The 23,495-nt window shown below is 36.3% G+C and overlaps 1 protein-coding gene across 1 annotated transcript in view; it reads right to left on the bottom strand.

Annotated features, from left to right (window-relative positions):
• The window catches only part of luna, a 644,320-nt gene that overhangs the window by 142,629 nt on the left and 478,196 nt on the right, over nucleotides 1–23,495 (bottom strand). The window lies entirely within an intron of this gene.

Raw genomic sequence — 23,495 nt, 5'->3', positions numbered from 1 at the left:
ATTTAACTGTTAGGCATAAAATTAGAAGTGAAGATATTAAAAAAAAAAAAAAGAACGAAATGATTATCTACAGTTAATGTAACATGATACAAAATTAGAATTATATTTGGTAACGAAGCAAGAAGGACATGGCTTATAACTCATACGAGTCAAAATTTAAGATATAATCTCGATTTTACTAAAACATGTTGCTCTAGACGTACGCTGTTGTCACTTCTCCAGTCAGTCAGGCAGAAATGGAAGAAACCACAGTGAGTATTTTGCTGGCATAAGATAAACATTAACTTTCATTATAAGAAACAAAACAAAAATCGAAATTCATAAGGAAAATTAATATAAATAATTGATTAAATGGCGATCTTACTAGTGTTAATTGTGTAAGCATGTGCGGCTTACAGCTGTTTCGGTGCTTCTTCACACCATCCTCAGAGCCTACTACATCTCGGCGTCATCTCGAATTTCGCTGCCTGTTGTGTGGGTGCGTTCGATTGTTGAAAAGTGTTGAAATGTGGTGTCAAATAGTGTGTGTACTGAAATTGATCTGTGTGTTGAGAATTTGATCAGGGTGTGTTTTAGTGTGTCTGTATATTTCATATTGTTCTAGTGTGTTGAGTTTTTGGTTTTTGGGTTGTATGTGTAGGATTTCCATGTCTGTAGTTATGTTATTATATGTGTGTAAGCCGCACATGCTTACACAATTAACACGAGTAAGATCGCCATTTAATCAATTATTTATATTCAAGTGTTAAAAGTAGTGTACAAAAGATTCAACATGGAAAATTAATAATTGTGCTTTTAATACATTTAACGAATTCTTCGCACATAACACACTATCAAATCTATATAACGAACAAAAGATTATTTAGTTCGGCGTGTGTTACAAGCACAGCTCTAGGAAATGAAATAAACTGAATGAACTATAGGATACGTTAGAATAGTGACCTATATATTGCAGTATTACTGTCAGCCATATTTATGGCGGTCGTCATTAGACTAAAACAATAGAAACGCCTTCACTCTTCTATGTGAATGCATTGTTTCTTACAGATATAGGAATTTTGTTATTGGGGTATGGTCTTCAATATAAATGAATGAATCTGCTTAAAAATGTATGACGTGCACATTGAAGTGATATGCATAATCATGTCGTCTGAATTAGGCAACTAAGAGATAATATCACGGACACATCTCCAAAGAATGATATTCGCCAATTAAATTCATCGAGTTTCTTGTTTTTCACTTACATTAATCTTATACTGGACTTAAAGGGGAAGAGAACGAAAATGTTGTCTCTCAGTACAGGATTAGGCAGTGTGTGTGTGCCCGCTTAGTTAGAAAATAAAAAGAACAGAAGACGTCCTTGTTACTTGGTCACGGCATGCAGCGACCGACCTTGCACAAGGACGCCACAGGAAGTCTACACCTATTAGAGTGGTTGCTGCACCAGTCTACGTCCAGATGTGCACGTGCGCCGGAACAGCAAGCTGCATAGTGCTGCAGCACTCTGTGTCATTCGCAAAACAAAACACAGCATATTTTGAGTCAGTTCAAAGTGACAACGCACTTCATTTTAAACTTCCTCTTAAAAATAATGTTTCCTAAGTAATACAATCTTAACAGGTGTATTTTATACACTTGACATGAATCATGAATGTTCATAGAATATCATCATCATCATCATCACCATCATCATCATCATCATCATCATCGTCATCATCATCATCAGTTCCTTTACGAGGTATTATTTGTTTTAACTCTTAGGTTTTCCAAACTGCTTTTTTCGGACTGGTATGTATTGTAATATTCTTTATGCTCGACCATGCCGAAATGTAGTAATTATACACCTGGTAGCAGCCCTTTAATGGACCTCATTCATTAAAGTTCAGGTTTTCGATTATTCTCGGATATGCAATCGAAAGACAACTAGCAAAACGTCACGCAGGCTGGAAATCCAGTACTGTCGCAGAAGGTTACGTTCTGTTACTATAATAATTAGCGTTAATTGTAAATAATATTCAAATAAATTCAATTTGCCATCTCGTTTTTCAATGTCGAATTCAATTTCAAGGTTATATCAAGTTTAACGTTTATCTTACTCTCTAAATTATATCAAGGTCGTCTACATTCGTTGCCCGGAAAAAATCAATACTTACGCGTCTGCGCACATCTCACAATTTACGAGATTGCACAGGGTCAGTTCGCTCACCAGTCACACAAAAATAACATGAATACTTACGAATAATTTCAAGTTAGAAATATGGTCGAGCATAAAAAGTCGTATGAAACTTGCCTATAATGGTAATTAAGACGTTCATATGAAAATTATGAAACTCAATTGCGCTCGTTTCATAAACATCCTCGCGTCTTAATTACTATCGTTATAGGCTCGTTGCATAATATATTATTTATTCTTCCAGTAATTTCGATTAAATGTTCGTACAAATATTTTTTATTGCTTAACAGTTATTTAAGCTAAGTTACATACATTTAATCTTTGTCTTCGTGGTCTAAGGCCTAGAACTCACGTTACGGAATGAGCACTGGTTCGACTCCCCATGGGGAAGAAATTTTCTCATAAATGGGTCAGTGTGTGGGACCGGTGCCCACACAGCATCGTGATGCACTTGGGGAGCTGCGATAGGTAGCGAAATACGGTTACGGAAGCCAGCTATAACGGCTGGAGAACAATCATTTTAACCAAACCTCCATTCTCGTTGGATGATCGTCCACCTCTGCTTCGGCATGTGGACGTAAGGCCAGCAGGCAACTGGCCGATATGGTCAAAAAGGACTGTACTATTGCTTCTTTTACTACCTTTTAAGCCACCGGCGTAGCTCAGTCGCTTAAGGCACTTGCCTGCCGGTCTGAAGTTGCGCTCGGTCGCGGGTTCGATCCCCGCTTGGGCTGATTACCTGGTTGGATTTTTTCCGAGGTTTTCCCCAACCGTAAGATGAATGCCAGGTAATCTATGGCGAATCCTCGGCCTCATCTCGCCAAATACCATCTCACTATCACCAACCTCATCGACGCTAAATAACCTCGTACTTGATACAGCGTCGTTAAATAACCAACTAAAAGAAATACCTCCTAATCTACTCTGTACAACTACACCTGCAAGTTATCTAAAAACCTTACTTCTGATGGCTCAATTTTCCTTCAAATAATTTTCTAACATTTTCTTTTGTTCTAGTTTTCCCAAATAATCCCCCAAAAATGTAATAATGCAATCAACAAAGACTGATAGTGCGAATCCCAAGTACATCGCCAAGATGATCGGAAGTACATTAATGTCACAACGTGTATTTTTTACTTCTTGTTATCTTGAAAATGATGATATTTAGGGTATCGCTTTACAGAAATGTCCGGCTATTCATTTTTTAATCACAATTAAAGCGACTGGCTAGTTTTTCAGAATGGATCTCTGAGTAGTGTAGTTTTTACATCTTAGAAGTAGGTTAGAGTCTACACAAAAATCACTACGGGATAAAATGAGAATCGACATAATTAGGGACGAATGCAAAATCGAGCAATAGATAGGAAAATTAAATGGACATTGATTGTATTGAGGGCAACATATTAGTGAAGAGAATTAGAAATTGGAAACCAAAAGAAAAAAAAAACCTTAGGACGCACAAAATTGAGATGGAAAGATAGGCTTACGCTTACAAAGTCCTGATGAATGGACGCAGAAAGCAGCAAGCTTAATCCGAAAGGAGCAAGAATAAGAAGGAGAATTAAGGCGTTTGTTTTTCAAATATCGCAACAAAATATAATCTTTCAATAGAGAAGAAATATACAGATTTCATCCCATTATTAAGCACCACTTGGTCTAAGACATCATACCAGTAGCGGCTGGTGACCGAAATCCTCGGACATGCTGAATTGCATATGCAGGCTAAGTTAACCATGTTTGAAACATTTGCAGTTCTTGGTTCTACAGTCCCTTTTGCAGGAATATCTCATCTTTATCCACTAATAACAGGGTATAACCTCACCAAATTTCTCACAGTTTTATATATTTTCTGGGATATATTTTTCTGTTAGTTTTGAACAAAAATAAACTGTTTGATTTGTTCAGATTTTTCGAGTGTCTTACATAATGCTTTTTGGTATGTACGTAGAGGTTTGTTCAGGGTTTTGGTATGCCTAGCATATATGCTTTCCGATTGATTGACTGTTGATTATTTGATTCACTGACTGATTGATTGTTGATATATAGATTTGCTCTGGACTACGTACGTACTGATCGATAACATTCGCCTTCCCGCACAGTGCAAAATGATGGTGATACCACTGGATTACGTCATTATTGCCCATGAAAATGTCAGAAAATTGATCCGTCATGTAGAATTGTAGAAGAACTGAAGGTATTTGGGGCGAGCTTGGTGGATTTCTCAATGAGCACATCATGTCTCTAGAGTGGTCTGCTACTATTTTGAGATTATTTTGAATTATTTAAGTCAGTACGTTTTTTTCTTCTGTGTGTGGTGCGTAGCGGGATCGAAGATTTACAATGGACCTATAAACAATGCACATAGACGTAATTCTTTAGTAATCAGCTGTAAAACTGCAGTACAAATATTATCCTATAGAGAGAGACCCTGTGGCAGTCATTCAGTTGCTTATTTCATGAAATCGGCAAGAACATAAATGCCGAATTTTCCATTTTTACATTTAGGCAGTTATTCCTTACGGGAGTTTAAGTTTAAAACACATGCCGGTTTTTAGATAAAAAATAATGTAACTTTCAATATTCACCACTTGTTTATGATTTTATTATAACGCAGTAAAATTGACCTCCAGAAAATTATTTAAATGATATTAGGTATTGGACATAATAGAATTTTTTGTCTATGCTCAAAAAAATGGGGAAACATTAGGAGAGGAATTTTCAATTCGCTTCAAGATTAATTTACTAAAAAAATTATGGATCAAATTAGTTTCGCACTGAGAATAAATTCTATTTTGACAAGATATAAATCTGTGGCCGGGAGGAAAAAGATCTTAAGTAACAAATTTATACTTCTCAAGAGAGCAGTAGAAAGATTGAAACTGGTGTCAATTATAGAGTTCTTTTAATTAAGAGGTTTTCCCTGGATACTATTTGTTTATATTTCTTCTAAAATAGGTAATGTTGCTCATTTAAAAATTTTCTTGGTTATTTCCAAAAATAGCCGCACTTAAGCCCTTTTAAGACTACAACCCACACTGAGAAGAAGGGACTATTTAAACATAAGACCTTTTTCATGTCAAAATAAATGGGAAATGTAAATTATTAGAAATTCAAAATAAATATTAAACAATACAGGACTATTTACCTGGTGCTTAAAGTTTTAAAACGAAAGGGCATCAGGATGTGATAAAATAGCTAAAATACAAGTTAGACCTTTTGAATAGGGAAGCATGGAAGTAAACATGTGATGTTTGTAAGGAATAAAGTATTAAATATTCTTAAGTCCTTTATTCTGTGTGTACTCGATTCAAAAAGCACTTAGGACATTTGGTAACGCTCTATAAATCCAGTCAGGAGTCTTTTTTTGACTTCAACCGTTTTACTAGATTGTAAAGAATTGTTTCCGCTTTCAGAATATATAAAAATCTCATTTTCGCAAAAAAATTGACTTAAGACCTTTTTCCTCTCGACCACAGAAATAAGAACATTAATGTTACAAAACATATCGTCGTTGTTCCTGCAATAACTCCTATGTGCAAAATGTAAAATTTTTCAGTAGGAAGATTTTATTTTTATTTTAGTAGGTTATTTTACAACGCTTTATCAACATCTTAGGTTATTTAGCGTCTGAATGAGATGAAGGTGAAAATGCCGGTGAAATGAGTCCGGGGTCCAACACCGAAAGTCACCCAGCAATTCCTCATATTGTATTGAGGGAAAACCCCGGAAAAAAGCCTCAACCACGTAACTTGCCCCGACCGCGAATCGAACCCGGGTCACCTGGTTTCGCGGCTAGACGCGCTAATCGGTACTCCACAGGTGTGGACCAGTAGAAAGAGAAAACACATTTATTCATCCTATGCCAGCCGTACATAGGAGACTGTGAATTCTTATGTACATTTTCGAAACAAAGAAATATAATTACATATAGGAGATTTTATTATTTGCTGTATCACAAATATTTAAGTTATTTAATAGAGAAAATTTCTGAAAATCGATAAATATATTACTTAGGAGTTATTGTAAGAACAACGACGATATATGCGTGACTTCCAAAACGCTGAAAGCAAAGAGAAGGAAAGATGCGATGATAAAATTTTGGCAATAAATCTCCAAATTTAAAATTCAAAGGCCTGTTAAAAATATAAATATCAGAAATAAATATTTTGAAATCAGTGAAAGACTGCAATAAAAATAAAAAATAAAAAATTAATATATCAGATTTAGTGTAACATTATTTCACTAAATAAAAAGATTGAGTCGAATGGAGATTATTTGATACTACATTTCCATACAAACTTTAATGTATGTAGTAACATATGAAGTATTGGGAAAACGGGAAAGAGGAGTTGAAATTCTTAATGAGATCGGAACCTAGATCTTTGATTGGAGAATGGGCAAATAACCATACAATGAAGGAAAAAATGTTGGATATACAACAAGAACAGATCTTCAGTACGCATTATTCAAGACGCATTTCTTTAACATAAGAGAGAGGGGTGAGAAAACAGAAAACCACAGAACGGATTGCAGTTAAAAAATAAGGGGAAGAAGAAAACAGGAGAAGAACATTTTCGAGAATGGAGGAAGGATTTCAGCCATATAGATAAAGTAGCAAGAAAAACTGCCGTAACGGCGCTCTCTTGATTTCACTAGCGACCACTTAATGGCACTCGCTTCTAGTCCATTGTGAGGACCAAGGAGGGGTAACGCTCCCTTCAGTTGGAAGGGACAGAGCGGAGAAATGTTTATTACTGACAATGAGATAAAAGCCACGTCGCAAAAACAGGATAACGATGTATTCGCATTTTAATGATCTAAATTGGATTTTTAAACTCCTCTTTCCCGTCAGCACTTCAGTCAAACATGCCGTTGGGTTATTAAGAATCACAAATATGGAAATGTAAAATAAATAAATGTGGGCCTCTATATGCACAGAGTTTATAAAAGGAAGTCCTGAACCGTAAATATTCATCCAATAGGTCTGGGCCTGTTTCTCTTGCATCATCTTAAACAGCGATTTTTCCCCATGCAGAATAGAGACAGTCCCGTTAGGCCTACTCTGGTTCTAGGAATTCTCCCCTTTCCTCGACTATAAACCGGGAACGTAAACGACGAGAACGGAAACGACAACGAGAACGGAAATAATGTTAAAATAAATGTATTTAAATGGGAATATTCACAATTAACTATTGTGAATGTTCACATTAAAAAATACATATTTTAAAATTATTTCCGTTCTCGTTCTCGTTGTCGTTTCCGTTCCCGGTTTATTGTGAACCAGCCTTAACATCATTTTGGTCGTTTTCCGTTCCATTCTCACCTTCGCAGCATGTCTTCGATCACTGTCAACTGCGGTGGGAACTGGTCTAGGACCAAGTGGCGATGCCTGTTTACGCAGCTACCCTTAGCATAATCGTACTAGTGTGAGGGAAAGTGCACCTACGTGGTGGTTAGCATAATGGTTCACGTATGATGGATGTAACGCTATGGGTCCAAAATGAAATTAAACTCTTGCAGCAAAATAACATGATAATCATTATACAATGGATACCATCTCACTGTGACCTTAGTGTTAATGAAAGGGCAGATATACTCGCCAAAAAAAGGGACCAAAATTCGACAAGTAAGTAAACAAACAAATTTTTATTTTGGAATTAAACATATCACTAATTGCAAATTCAAAGACGAACTGAAACACCTCATTCTAGTTTCTTGTGAGGGAAAATTTTGAAAAATCTAGAAGACGACTCATCAGTACCAGATGGACCAAGAAGAGATGATCTTGCAAACTTCCGGATGACAACTGCGCATGACTCTTTGGCTGCTCACTTACACCGAATCTCTAGCTTAAGCGGCGCCGTCATGAACAAAAAACATACATAACCAAATGTGCAAAATTAAGTGCTTGTGGTTAGAACTTAATGACACTGTATTGGGAAGCATGACGACGAATGAGAATATGCCAAGTGTCTCAACATTAAAATAATAATAATAATAATAATAATAATAATAATAATAATAATAATAATAATAATTTCTTAAGTAACAACCAGTAAGGCTCGAAATTGACATGCATGAACCTTTCTTTCTATCGAGTGTGGAGAGATGAAGTAATAGAAATAAGAAAAAAGGATTGTTGGAGAATTCCTATTCGGAGTGTAATACTACAGGTGAACGTGCGATAATATTATATTATATAATGTGTTTTGTTTGTGCCACTTTCATTTTAATCTGTGTGTTCTTTTATAGAGTGGTTGGATCTAATCATAGGTGAGCAGGGTGAAACCTACAAAATAGGACTTATTTTAGGTACAAAGCACATACGGTCAGAAGACCAGTGTATTGTATTTAAGAGAAAATTATGATAATATAGTACATCTGTATGTATAATATTACTCAATAAATCCATCTATCTATCATAAGAGATAAATAAAACACTCTTTTGAGATATTCATACTCATACAAATTTTCTTTTTGCACCCATGATAACGACAAGTTTTTGGCACACCACTACCTCCAAATAAAAATTTACGATACAACGAGACTTAATAGAATTCATTTTAACAAATTAACAGAGATCTTATCGCAGGACGGAACATAATATTACTTGCATAATTTTTTGCGGAATGATGTATACCCTATAATTATTTCATTATTGATTCCATGTTCCATATAGAAGGAGCGATGAAGTTCTGTATTTAGAACAGAGTTGGTACAATTATGCATACGATCCCAAGAGAGACGGTTAAGAAGAATGTGATCTTTAATGGCAAATTCTCAGTGTTAGACATATAACAAACATTGATCAGGAAATTCTCTAATGTGTAAGGTTATAAAATGTTACCGATTGTCTTCATATGCTAGTGTACGAGAATCTCAGCTGCACGGTTTTCGACTGACACTAAGACAACTCCCACACGTCAGCAGCATCCCCGAGTGGCGCCGATGCATGGCCGGGAACGTTTCACGGCAAAATAGCAATCCGGCTGGTCCTCTCCAACCGACATATCGAAAAAACTCTTTGAATATATTTCCCGTTGTATGAAAGGAAGGGAAAGAAAAAATGAATGAAGAGTAATGCTGAAATGAAACTTGTAATACTGAAGGAATTGGGAGTCTCTAGGGTAAGAATCTTGACCACGAAAAGTATTAACAAAAATATCTTCGGAGATCGAAACCTATTTCGCGTAATAAGCCCGCGCTTTTGCAGTGAGGTGCTACTCTTGTTTTGCAATACACATGGATTTTCAAGTTACGAATTCCAGCACCATCTTTAAGTTTATATTTACGAAATGGGCTGTTCTTTAGATTTAATGTTGAAAATGCCTACTTTTCATACCCTGGTTTGGATTAAAATTCCTGGAAAGTCTAAATGGAACAGGAATTAAGGAAGATTTTTGTTATTATAATCACTAGACTGAGGACTTTTTAAACATTAACTCCTGAATGAAGCGGGCTCAAAGTCACGTAACGTTTACTATATTCCAGCAGAAATGACGTTATGAAAGGGGAGGAGACACTTGTGCATAACTAGATGTTTCAAGGGTGATAGTCGTACATTGTAACTACGGCAGAATATTGGTGATAAAAAATTAATAAATATGCCGAAAATAAATAATTATGTGTGTTAAAAGTTAGTTTCTTGTATAAGAGTTTAGCAGACAATATTTTTCTAGTGTAAGTGAAATAATACAATGGAATTTATATAGGGTAAATTAGGGTCTGTTGGACAGTCGGGCATGTTGGACACTTTGTACTTTAACGTGTTACCTCGCCACTTGTGGGCACCACATTCTGTTAGAAGTAGCCACGAGTGGGGCTACTTCCGTCATTGACTTCTAGCAGAATGTGGTGCCCACAAGTGGCGAGGTAACATGTTAAAGTACAAAGTGTCCAACATTCCCGACTGTCCAACAGACCCTAATTTACCCTACCGGTAATCTAAAGTCATTGGTATTCAGAGACGGTCCATAAAACAGCATTGGAAATCTAAATGGCACAATAACCAACTTAAAATTTAAATGAATACGAAGGAACATCCTCAACTTCATCATATTTACCTAGTAATTAAATTTATTTTTTTTTTAGATTCATATCATCAGTTTCTTCGTGCTCATATCCCATTTTGAAAACATGAACATTTTTTTCAAACAATTCCTAGAAAAACACACAAACATAAAATTGTCAAGTGATTCGACATTACAAAAATGTTATTTCAAAGTTTTCTATAAAATGATAGGTTAGAGTCTACATAAGAAATAGTAACAAATAACAAAATTTAGATCGCAATAGACGAAACCAAGGATTCTGCAAATAGGTCGATGGTGAACTCAATTGAGTTCTTTATAAAGTAATCAATATTATACACTTTCACTTATTTTAATAGAAAATTAAAATACGAACGTACTGTGAGTGTACTGCGTGTGTGAATGTGTCGTTAAGCTCTCGATATGGCGACAAGAATTTCTTAAATATAAATGTTACATACACGTTAATTGGTTTTAAATTTGTACTCTGCACAATTTTAGAAAAGAGGTTTGCTGCACAGATACTTTGTAAGTCTCAGCCCAGAAAGGAGGCAGTGCGCATGATCAGACATACAACAAAAGAAAAGTAATTTCATTACCTCAACTAGTCGTTCTCTTGTGAACCAGGTCGCTCGTCCTCTGATCATATGCACTGGATCCTTTCTGGGACTTACAAAAGTATCTGTGCAACAACATTTTTCTAAGACTGTACTATGTTGTTCTTTACACGACTATAAATTCTGTTCGCCATGACGTATTTGTAAACATCGCATCGGTTGGATTCCAACGCGGTCTGCTTCTGAACCCTATTGAGACTTGTGTTTGGAAGAAGTTTCATGTCCAGTTGTACCTAATTTGCGATAAGTGTCTAAAAACCCGTATTCTAATAATCACTATCATAGACTCAACTAACCTGAATATTAGTTACTGAATGTTATACGATACCTACAGGACACTGCCATTTCCAACATCATATGCTCACCTGAAAGACAAGAAAAACAACATGTTAGTTTGTACAAGACAACTGAAGGTTATATGTTAATGTATAAATAGCAATGCAACATGATAAATCAAAGAAAAATACTGCAATATCAAATGTAGATATGAACAAGCTCTCTATCATAAAGCATTATTACTACAGAACACAACATTTTTACATACATTGTAATGCAGGTGCTTTATTTGTCGCATATTATTTACGTAACGATTAAGAAACAATTTAGTTCTTTATCGATGTAAGACTCACAAAATGCCGTTATATTATATTAAATAATAATCTGTGGCGCTACAGCCCGTGAAGGGCCTAGACCGACCAGCCGGCTGCTGGCCTCACGCCCACATGCCGAAGCAGAGGTGGACGATCATCCAACCAGAATGGAGGTATCGTGTGGTTAGCACGATCCCCCAGCCGTTATAGCTGGTATTCGCAACCGGATTTTGCTACCTATCGTAGCTCCCCAAGTTCATCACGATGCTGGGTGGGCACCGGTCCCATACACTGGCCGAAATTTCATGAGAAAATTTCTTCCCCCATAAGGACTCGACCCAGCGCGCATTCCGTAACGCGAGTCCTAGGCGGGATGCCTTAGACCGCGACGCCACGGCGCGGGACGTTATACTGGATGTTCATTTCAAAGTGTGTCATGACGTCATTGTTGTGAGTCAGCGATTTGAAGCGCGTTTCAGCTTTTATGTCAGACAAGTTGCCTATTAATCAAGGCGTTCAATCTGAGCATGAGAACGTGTACGGTATAACTTGAACGTCGTAGCAACAGACGGCGGTCTGTACGGTCTGTGTGCTAACATAACCTCTTTCGAACTGTGTTTTGCGCGGGCAAGTCGTACGCAGGGTATTTGTTATCATCGGTTGCGTACGGCAACATTCCACAACACAAATCAAATGCTCTGTGTCCATGTTGACCGTCGAAGTGAATGTCAACAAATACGTAAGTACTCGTCTTCACCCTCTCCCCATATCCCGACAGTAAGAAAAAAACTCACCTCAGTAAGTGTTTCCAAACAGTTCACATTCCTGCCACTACCGGCGGTACCGTACGTTTCGGTAAGTACTCTTCAGAATGAATGCCGTACTTGCTAGGCAACTTCTCTGGCGCATAGGTAATACGCCTCTGCGGAAGTGTAGGAAGATTGAATTCTCTAGGCTCAACGACTAGCCACATGACGGCATACAGCGAGCCATGACACACTTTGAACTGGACACGCAGTATTATATTACCATTCAAAATTCTTACTTTAGTACTCCTATAGATCGCGCTCGGAGTCATATTAATGAAGTGCGTCATTTCTGTAAAAAAAAAAAAAATGTTTTAATTGTGGTGTTAAATTTATAAAGAACATTTGTGTTTCATTTGTATTATGATGTTTAGTTTAAAATAAATTAGGATTTATATGTAATGCTGTTTCAAAAGAAGCCAGTTCGCTATAAGCTTAATAATATACGTATTATTTATTCAATCATCTTGAAACGCATAATATGATGTTGCTGTAACTCCGAATACTCAAATGTATCACGATATGGGATACAGTTCTTTACAAATTTCTTTCTATAAGGTCAGTTTGATGCTCCTGCAAAACTATTCCAATTACCAAGACCGTTCATTAGCGAGTAACGCCACGTTCTTTGCATTCCGATCAGTCGCACAGCGCCGCACGGCACACACGAAGTATGTGCATGTCACGGTTCAAACTGCGGCTGGATAAATTGATAGGCTGTGCAAGTACTTTCAACAATACCTCATTCCACCTTCGTTCCATGTTGGAAGAGATACGATCTCATAGTTTCTGAACTCATCTATACTATAAAAAATGTTGAATAAATACTTAATTACAGAGCACAAAAGACTAAGCGGATAAATGAAACAACAGAAATGAAGATTTCAAGAACAATTTATACAAAAGTCACTAAGGGATAAAATCAGAAGTGACATAATCTATATACATAATTTGAACTGGTAATGGAAATTACGGGAAAACGGTTGAACGGATTTTAATAAATGACCCCTCATTTTGAAGCTTGGAACTCAAAGTTTTTCAGACAAATAGCAGTTTTCATTGAAATGTCAATTTTTCAACATAATTTTCCTCTTTTCCAAAATCCATCTGTCGTCAGTTTTGAGAACTAGCTAATTGCATTTCAGAATAAAACAAAACACACACTACAGTAAACAATATTACACGAAGGCCATGATCTGCAAGAATGCTGACATATTTAGAGCTCAAATTAAATTGGTTATTTTAAAAACTTAACTTGCTAAAAATAATTTACAGGTTCAATTCTGTGGTGTGTAATTTTCTGGGTACAGCTGTGTATTGGATATTAAAAACTACAAAACTTGAGGTGGTTTGATGACATTATTGCCATTAAAAATAAAATATTATTGTAGTTAATGCCATGATGTGACTATTTTTAATTAATTATACATATTAATGCTATATTGATGATATGAAAGTGAAACGTTTTGGGGTTATATAAGTAGATGTACAGAATAACTTAAATTACATTTTGATTTCTATATTTTACTGAGTGGCGGCTATATAGAATATATAGTATATGTTATTGAAAGCTATAAAACTTACGTAAGTTAATAATATTATTGTTAAAAATCAAATATGTTTATAGTTATTAATCAAGTGGGGTTGGGTCTTTTTCATATATTTAATGGCAGTGTGGTGTAGATATTTATATGCGTGGTTCTCTTCAGTATTGGCTCGAGAGAATCTTTCATTATTATGTAAGCAAATAACTTTCAGAATGTCTGGTATTCTTCATTGAAAATAAATCTGAAAAATGTTTATTTGAACGTCTAATGAACTTAGTTTGCAGCATTTGCTGCACAAACCACTAGTTAGGTATAAATGCAAAATTGAATCTGTAAATAATTTGGATAATGGCTACGAAAATTAATAGAACGAACATATTGATTGTATGAAGGACAGGAGATTAGTGAAGAGAATCAGAGATTGGAAACCAAAATTGAGACGAAAATATACACTAACAAAGTATCGATGAACAGATGCAAGAACCTGCAGGCGTAATGAGAAAGGAGCAAAAAGAAGTTATATTTACCATTCCATCGTCTTTCACTACTTCCTATAGTTCAGAATGAATGTTAAAAAAAGATTTTCATTAATCATTTTACCGCTTCTAGGTAGATACTGTAATTAAAGTTAATTAACGTTCAATCACATAATAGTAAATTACAACTGTCAATAATAGAGATATTATTATTGTACAGGCTAATATAAAACAGCCAATAAACTGAAGATAATCATTGTGATTTTGTATCATATGATAGAGATTTCTGAAAAATTAAGTAACTGTACCTGAATTTACATAATAATATAACTTATATGGACATAACCTGCACTCTAAATTTATTCAGTATTCAAGATGGTGTCTAGTACAAGCGGTCTGTTAGTGCTGTATTCTTAAAACAGTGTTTGTGAACGTATCTATCTAGTGAATGAAGAAGCAGAACATCTTAAAGTGGAATGAATCAAAAGTATGTGAGAGTTAATATGCGTAGAGGAGATAATATATTTTAGGTCACCCTAATGAATAATAATAAAAATCACCATCAAACTTTGATTTCTTTCGGAAGTCTGCAATCATGTGGAGATTTTGAAACACAACTCGGCATTCATAAACAGCTTAATTCTCATATTATATAAACAATGTGACACAATGAGTAAAACGGGACAAATACAAGATAGTTGACACATAGAAGTCCCTATGGACAAGAGGTAAACCTTTACTTCTCGAAACCTGCTTCAGCTGGATTTATATGACGATACGCTACTACTTGAGGACTAAATGGGGAAAGGAACTATAAACGTACAAAAGATTTTAAAATATCACCACTTCATATGTGCTCAACTTCCATGAAATGAATGTCTTGAAGTTTCTCATAGTAATTGTATATTCCACCAGAATGTATTTCTACAGTATCTGTTTCAAACACCATAACAAGACAATGTTGATCGTAATACCACTTTCATAAATTATGCTTTTTGTCTGGCGGCCGCAATGATAAGAACAAACAGCTCTTTATGCAAAACCAATGCCTCTCTTCCCTTAGAAATGCTGAGACCAGTCACTTCCCAAACACACAGCTATTAATCAAACACACTGAGAGATACCTGTTGCCTTAGCAGTCAACTGAAAATGATGGTTTGTTTTCAATATCAACAATAAATTAACATATAGAGATATGTATTATAGATTATGTTATATTATATAGCTGTTTCGGCAGAAAGCTATGGATATTAAAGGGAGAATAACTATTTCTAATGCTGATTTCTTCGGAAGGGCTGAAAAACTGGAGGTCTCGTACCTCAGATTCATGACCTGCAGAATAATTCTCCAATATATATACAGTATATATATGCCGATTAACTGTTCCTCGTCCTATCACATAGGCTACTCTTTCTTCGTGGACAGAAGTATCTAAAGTTCAAAATAGATATCTCTAATTCTATAACATTGCCTAAGTCGGGAGAGACTCTGAAGGACAAATCAGAACAGAAAGTAAAACATATGGAAGGAAATAGATATTTAGCGTTCCAGAGATACTTTCAGAAGAAATTATTTAAATTTTGGTATGCAATAGATGCAGACTCTGAAGGACAAATCAGAACAGAAAGTAAAAATTATGGAAGGAAATAGATATTTAGCGTTCCAGAGATACTTTCAGAAGAAATTATTTAAATTTTGGTATTGCAATAGATGCAGACAGTCGGATACCTCAGCTGACAGAGAAACGGATTACGGACTACAAGCTCCTGTGTTCAATTCCGGATTAAGACGCTGCTGTTCTCGTTGGGAGGTACACATTGCGTAAAATGACCCTTTCGAATGGCCAAGTAGCGCATACGGTTATTTTAAACATCGCGGTCGCATAGCCATATAGTGCACACTGCCACCAGATAGTATACCTATCGCACTCTGTCATGCCCATGCTTATAAACAGCGCAGCAGCAGCAGTTTGTGTTATTCGTCCTTATAAACAGTTCAGCAGCAGTAGTGTGTGATGTCATGTTCTCAAGGCCGAGTAAGAGAGACCATAAGCTATTGGTTCGCGACAGTTTTAAATTTAGATATACTAGATTAACTGGGAAAGGAAAACAGTGGAGCTGTACGGTAAGAACTGTAGTGCACGCATGTTTACTGACGAGCGTGATGAGTGTTTAGAATCTGTAGGGGAGCATAATCATGAAAATAGCGAACATTTGCCTAGACAAGTTTTACTGAATTCTGTTAAACGGAAGGTCATGCATGATATTTCTGCTAGACCTTCAAAGCTGGTGAGAAATGAAATTAGCCGCGATCAATTAAATTTCTATTGTGACAAATAAATCTGAAGAGTTTTTCTTGGTGAATGATTGCACAAATACTGTTATAATATTTAGATGTGAAACAAATCTAAATATTTGGTGCACAGCAAAAGTATTTTTATGTATGGAACATTTCAATTTTGTGCCGGAAATTTCTCACAACTATTCACAATTCAGAGGTTGAGAATGGTAACTACACACCGTTGATATTTTTTTTGTTGCCCAACGAAAAATAAATCACTTATGAGATTGCTTTGCGTCATGTAATTGTAAGTGAGCCGTAGCTGGCGAAAAATTAAGTCCTGAAAATATGATGGTTGATTTTTAAATAGCCGTGCACAATGCAGTAACACAAATTTGGATAAACACGACCATCGTGGCGTACAGGTTCCATTCAACACAAGGTTAGTGGAGAGACATACAGCATGTCGGGTTAGCTTCGTATTACAAGGAAATGCGGAAAATGCTGAATTTATGTTTCGGATTGTGTTTGTTGCCTCCCAGTGATGTACAAGATACATTTGCAGAAGACTTGATGTCAGAGCTACCAGAATCGGCTACTCCATTCGCGGATTATTTAATGGAGAATTATATCGACTCCGAAGGTCGTTTTCCACCGGTCATGTGAGCAACACAGGACTTATCATCAGATAAGAAAACAAACGCCTGTGAAACTTCCCACAGTACATTAGGTAAGCAGTTTAGTAACACTGTACAACAATGAAAATGTAAATTGAATGAAAATAGCGAATTCCTATCAATTCTGTTGCGCTGATCACGAATATCACAAATAAAATAAAAAATTAGCTATAGTTTTCATTTTACACTGCTTCACTGAGCTAATGTTGTACGGATTTTTATGCTAACTTTAAAACAAAATATAATGGTTTGTCAAAGCCATAACAACTTGTAACAATGATTTTTATTTGTTTCTAGTCTTACTTACGTTTAATATTTTGGATATAAACATCCATATGTGCATATGGTATCATACCAAAACATGAACATTACTAGAAGCCATCAAGTACAATGATTCTCAATGTCAGATTTGTGGTGACATGAAAGTGATCGTACTGCTATTAGGTATGCAGTTAGGATATACGCAATATTGTTGCTTTATTTGTCAATGGGATAGAAGAGCTCGTACATCTCATTACAATAAACATGACTGGCTCACCAGGAAACTCTTCAACCGGTATAAAGAACGTTCAGAGTCAACCTATAGTAGACCATGAAAAGGTTCTGCTCCCGCCCTTGCATATCAAGTTGGGTCTCATGAAAAACGTTGTCAAGGGAATGAACAAAGATGGTGACGCGTTTAAGTACTTAAGGCAAAAACTTCCTTACTTAAGTGATGCCAAAATCAAGGAGGGCATCTTTGTAGATCCACAGAATTGAGAGCTTTTCAGAGACCATACTTTTGATGGAATAATACAAGGTGATGAAAAGGATGCATGGAAATGTTTTAAGAAAGTCTGTTTACAGTTCTTGGGCAACAACCGAGGAATAAATTACAAGGATAACATGTTGTCATGCTATGAAAAACTTGGTTGCAACATGTCATTGAAAATGCACTTCCTCCATATTCATCTTGACTTCTTCCCCAAGGATTGTGTGCATTAAGTGTTGAACATGTGAACAATTTCATTAAGATAGCCACAGTTGAGGTGTATGCCAGAAAGTAAAGCCCTCCTATTTTAGCATATTACTGCTGGACTGGTATAAGGGATGTTCCCGAATATGTGTATAAACGCCAAGCCAAGCGAAAACGTTCATCTTCTGATTAATTTATCTCTAAACAAAATATTTGTTCTTATATACATAAGGACATTTAATATTTGTGGTCGTTTGTATATATTTGTGACCATTTAATTTATACATCTTTCCCTTTGTGATTTAATTCTGGTAGCCTACAAAGCATTGTCATTGATGCAATATTATTTTCATATTTTTCTTAATATTATACATTTGTACTTGTGAATGGCACTGGGATTTATGATTACCTATGATATCACACAATCCAAATAATTATTCACTTAAAATGTATTGTTTTGACAGAATTTTGGAACACGAATGTATATTTATTTAGTGAGTTCTTGAATATCTACAATATACTTCAAAAGACAAAAGTATATTACTGAAATTATCCAACTCTATCAACTGAGACAAAATAATTTTCTTAAGGGGCTGCTTACCATTACAGTACACAGTGAAAATAGAATCAAATAACTCAATGACGTAAAATTATTTGCAATTGAAGTTACTTCAAAACAAAACTTCAGTAATTTTTAAACCGCCGAAGTACCATCATAACATACTAGTGCTATGTTCTGATATTATTTCGCTAGTCCTAAGCCTAGATACATGAAAGTATGAAGATAAATTGCATTTCGTTATTCCAGTAAACTTCAGTATAAAAGCTCGACGTGTGTGCAGTGTTCACAATTACCACAGGTACAAATATTTCACGTGTGCACAATATGTCTATACCTTTTGGCCCTGTGCGCAATGTAGGCCTTCACGTTCTCGTTGCTGAAATTTTCAAAACGGCTCCAGGGTCCACTCATCCTTCTGTCTCATTGAGTATAGGGTCTTTCCTAAAGGTAAAAATGATCGGAGCGTGGTGTCAACCACAACATCTCATTCCAGTGCCGAGGTCACAAAAGCATGGAACTCGGTCTCCATAATTATCATGTGCCGTCATGGCGTATAAAGGTGAGATACCTTTGCGTTAAGCTACATGGAGGAATCAGAAAGTATGACCTTATATCGCCTTTAACACGAAAACAAACTCCAAATCATTAGCAACACCATGTTTTTACATAGGAGTGAGGCATGTAAATCTGACGAATAAAATTTGTAAGGCCTATGCTGATAGTTAAATTACTCTATTTTGGAACAAAACGAATTTTTATATTCTAGAAGAACTAAGGATGCTACCAACTTCAATAAGTATTTATTTTGAATTAAAGAGTAAATATAAAACATTTAGAGAGGATAAAGAGGGACAAAATTGAACTTAACCTGTAAAATGTATGCTGAAAGGAAAAAAAAAATAGGGTCCACATATGGGCGAAAGATGATGGTGATTGTGAAAAAGAAACGCACTATACCATAAGAAGATAAAGACATATTTTCAATCTGATACGTATTTAAAGGAACAAAGTATAATAAATAGGGTTATAGCTATATATAGACTATAATATCAATATAAAAAAATTATATGGGCCGACATTTTGTAAAATCAGTTCCTTGCCATTAACCTGTGATCATAAAAATTAAATGTATAAATCATTTAAAGTGCCGTACTAAAAGCACTGGATAATTTATGAAGAAACGGCATACATACCATTCCCTTAGTTCCATAACAAATATAACATAGTCCACCGTTGTGGCTGAGGGATTGGATTTCCAGTCAGGACGAGTTATCGGGGTGAGGTTTTTTCGGGGGTTTTCCCTTATTCCTATGGATGAATATCAGGCGATTGGAACCCCACTCATCTTCACCACTTCATTTCCTCCTCTATAATTGTTTCATTCATCATCCCGTTACTTCTTCTGGTTTTCAGATCGCTCTACAGGCGGCCCTCCGAAGCTGCTGGCTCTCTCGACCGGCCCCCGTGGATTGTATTCATATGATGATGGATAGCTTCTGCAACGGAACCCAGGCAGACCTTCCCGGGGGAGGACTTCCGCCTCGGGCAGTTAAGGAAGCCTTGGGAGGGTTACCGAAGCAGGAGTGGTACATGGACTCTGTTGGCTGTAGGGACCGGTCGTTTAGGGGGTAAAGTCGTTAGGTCGGTGCGCATGAGGATCGGTGGGCAAGCAACTTATTCCATATCGGGGGATGTACAATATACTTCAGGTCGTAGTGCGTGGGATGTTCCCTCCCTCTCATCCTAACAAGGAAAAAAAAATCTAACATAGGCCTAAGTAAGTAATGAAACAGAAGCGTGTAATTAACATCCTAATTGCTAAATCTGACTACTCTTACGTCGGAGGTTTCTTAATCCCCGTAGTGTTCCCATGGAACGGTGACAGATGTAGTACTGTACTCTGCCACTACAGGCCGGGTAGCTGGCTACGGACTGGAAGGTCCGGGGTTCGATCCCAGGTGGTGACAGGATTTTTTCTCGTTGCCAAACTTCCAGAACGGCCCCGAGGTTCACTCAGTCTCCTATAAAATTGAGTACCGGGTCTTTCCCGGGGGTAAAAGACGGTCAGAGCGTGGTGCCGACCACACCACCTAATTCTAGTGCCGAGATCATGGCTCTACCTCCATGCCCCCCAAATGCCTTCATGGCATGTGACGGGGATACCTTTACCTTGTACTCTGCCATTACGTCATGTACCGGTGGTAAGGATGATTGTGAATTATGAAGAAATGATGCAATAATGTTCAGGTGAATTAGAAGTATCCAGACCAAACATGTTCCTGCATCTTATTTTTTCACAACACATTCTACTTAAGGGTCGACTCTTCAACGTGGAAATCCATTACAGTCACTAAGATAAATTTTAAAAAGATAGATATTAAAATTAAATTTATGGACTCAAATTTTACCTTCGATAAAAAAATAACCACAAGGAGGAAATAGAGTATACAACAGAGGATGTAAAACTTGTACTAGTACTGAAGGAGTGCAAAAATATCAAAGTCAAGAGGTAGATCAAATTAAATACAGTACGAATATCAAGATGTAATCAGTATGATAAGTGAGACATTATGATTGTTTTCATGATTCAACTATGACCACCTGATAGAAGTGCAATAAATTATGAGTAGGTCCTATGATATGATTTTCTTTATAATATGAGTATTATTATTATTGTTATCCAAATATTGAAACCCTATTTTACCTTTGGTATATTAGGGTTGTAGTTTGTTACATGTGAAATACATTATGTAGTGATAATACACAATTTTAAAGAATTAATAGTAGGTGTGAATCATAGTTACCTAATATGAGTATTATAATTATATAATGATCCGCGCAGAGTCCCGGATGTAACATGAACTATCTCACCCCACACAAGTGCCTCGAGAATGAGCCCAAGCTCTTAAGTCCTATACAGCAGCGGAAACCTACAGAGCCCTGAAGACTTCACCGTAGCCTATTTTTAACTGTTCAAGACGATGTATGAAATGAGGGAGAGATAGTGAGTGTTGGTGAAATTATATAGAGATACGAGTGTGCCCAAAGAACAAACCCTGCAAAATCTTCTTTGTTCACCATAAATTTCATGACGACTAAGCCGGAGATTGCACTCGGGTCGTCTGGATGGAAGATCAACGTGCTAGCGCCAGTCACAGCCGCAGACGCTGCATGCGTCGTGTCACGTCCAAACGAAAATTGGTTCCGAGTGTTGGAAGTTGGTCTAGATTCGGACAGAATTATTCATTTAGTTATGGTGATGAAATTTTGGACTGTACAGCATCACAGCGGCTGTATGAAAAGCGCCCAATTAGTTACTTAATACGAGTTTCCCTTGTGGAAGATAGCCCTGGCCGGAATCTGTTTTCTTCTTCCCATGTGGTGTAATTACAATTTGCAAACATGTCCAAATATGGGAATTAATTTTGTGCGAAGCTAGCGGGTACTAGAAATTTGTTATGGTAATAACTTGCCTGCAGGCTTCTCTCCAATGTAACGATGTACACCTGGCTACAGCAAACATTCAAAAGTACACACAGGCTATATAATGAAAACCTAATTATGAACCGAGATACTTTGTTACGCACTCAGACTACACTGTCCACCTTAAAATCGGCAATAAACTAATTACCTATATTATATTATAACACATTTTGCGCTTAGCGTTAAACGCCATTTAACGATGATTAAATTAAGAGAAGTTCACAAATAGGCTATATATAAATATAATGCAGAGTATGACCAATATATTATGGTCTGTTGTAATACTGTCCACAGGTCACGTGTTTTAATCGAAGAAATTAATAAAGTGACCGACGACATAAAACATGTGCAATGCAAGTAGAAATTTATATATATATATATATATATATATATATATATATATATATATATATATATATACTATGCCAATATTGTAACCGAAATTACTTATCACTGGACATAGGAGCTCATACATTTTAGCAACCAATGTACTCACGGATATACTATACAGTTCCTTAAATAAGTCATACCAACAAACGTTGGATATAAACAACGATGTAGAAGAGCTGTTTTAATAGTACAGTCTGGTCCTGACGAAAAATATTACATACTTTACAAAGTGCCCATGCTTCTCGTTACTATCGATGCGGGAATTACAGTGAACATTTGTGTACATTCGCAAATTTTCGAATGTAAATTTTTGCGATTGTCGCTTGAACGGTTTTTATTGGAAGAAAGTTCTTTCGTTATCACCGGACATTAATGGTGCATATGAGTAATAGAATTAACTTTCAATATATTATGGTCTGTTGTAATACTCCCCAAAGGTCACGTGTTTTAATCGAACAAATTAACTCAGTTGAGTGACTTGTTTGGCCGGGATTCCGCAGTTAAGTGCACAGTAATCTGTACAGAAATATGCACTGCTAGCTAGCTCCTAATATAATGGCAGTTGACATTGGACATATACGTCAACATATATGCCTAACTTGGAGTCAGGCCAAAAGGGAAACATTCAAGGAGGAAGGTTCGGTCCAGTGCTGTGGATTGAATTCGGCGTAGCTCAGTGGTCAGAGCGCTTGGTAACGTAGAACCAAGGACCCGGGTTCGATCCTCGGCGCCGGAGCGAATTTTTCTCCTCAAATATTAATTGTCAATATTACAGATATTATTCTGTAGGACAAATTAATAAAATATCTTCAATATTCTTTGTAGTTGCCATCAACATGAAAGTCCCACACTTTGCGTTTAATAGTACAAAACTTTTAGAGATCATTTGCTGTGATTTAGAAAATGAAC

The sequence above is a fragment of the Periplaneta americana genome, chromosome 16, assembly GCF_040183065.1.
Source record: "Periplaneta americana isolate PAMFEO1 chromosome 16, P.americana_PAMFEO1_priV1, whole genome shotgun sequence".
Lineage (NCBI taxonomy): Eukaryota > Metazoa > Arthropoda > Insecta > Blattodea > Blattidae > Periplaneta > Periplaneta americana.
Note: the sequence above shows the minus strand (reverse complement) of the source record. Positions and strands in the feature narration are given on the sequence as shown.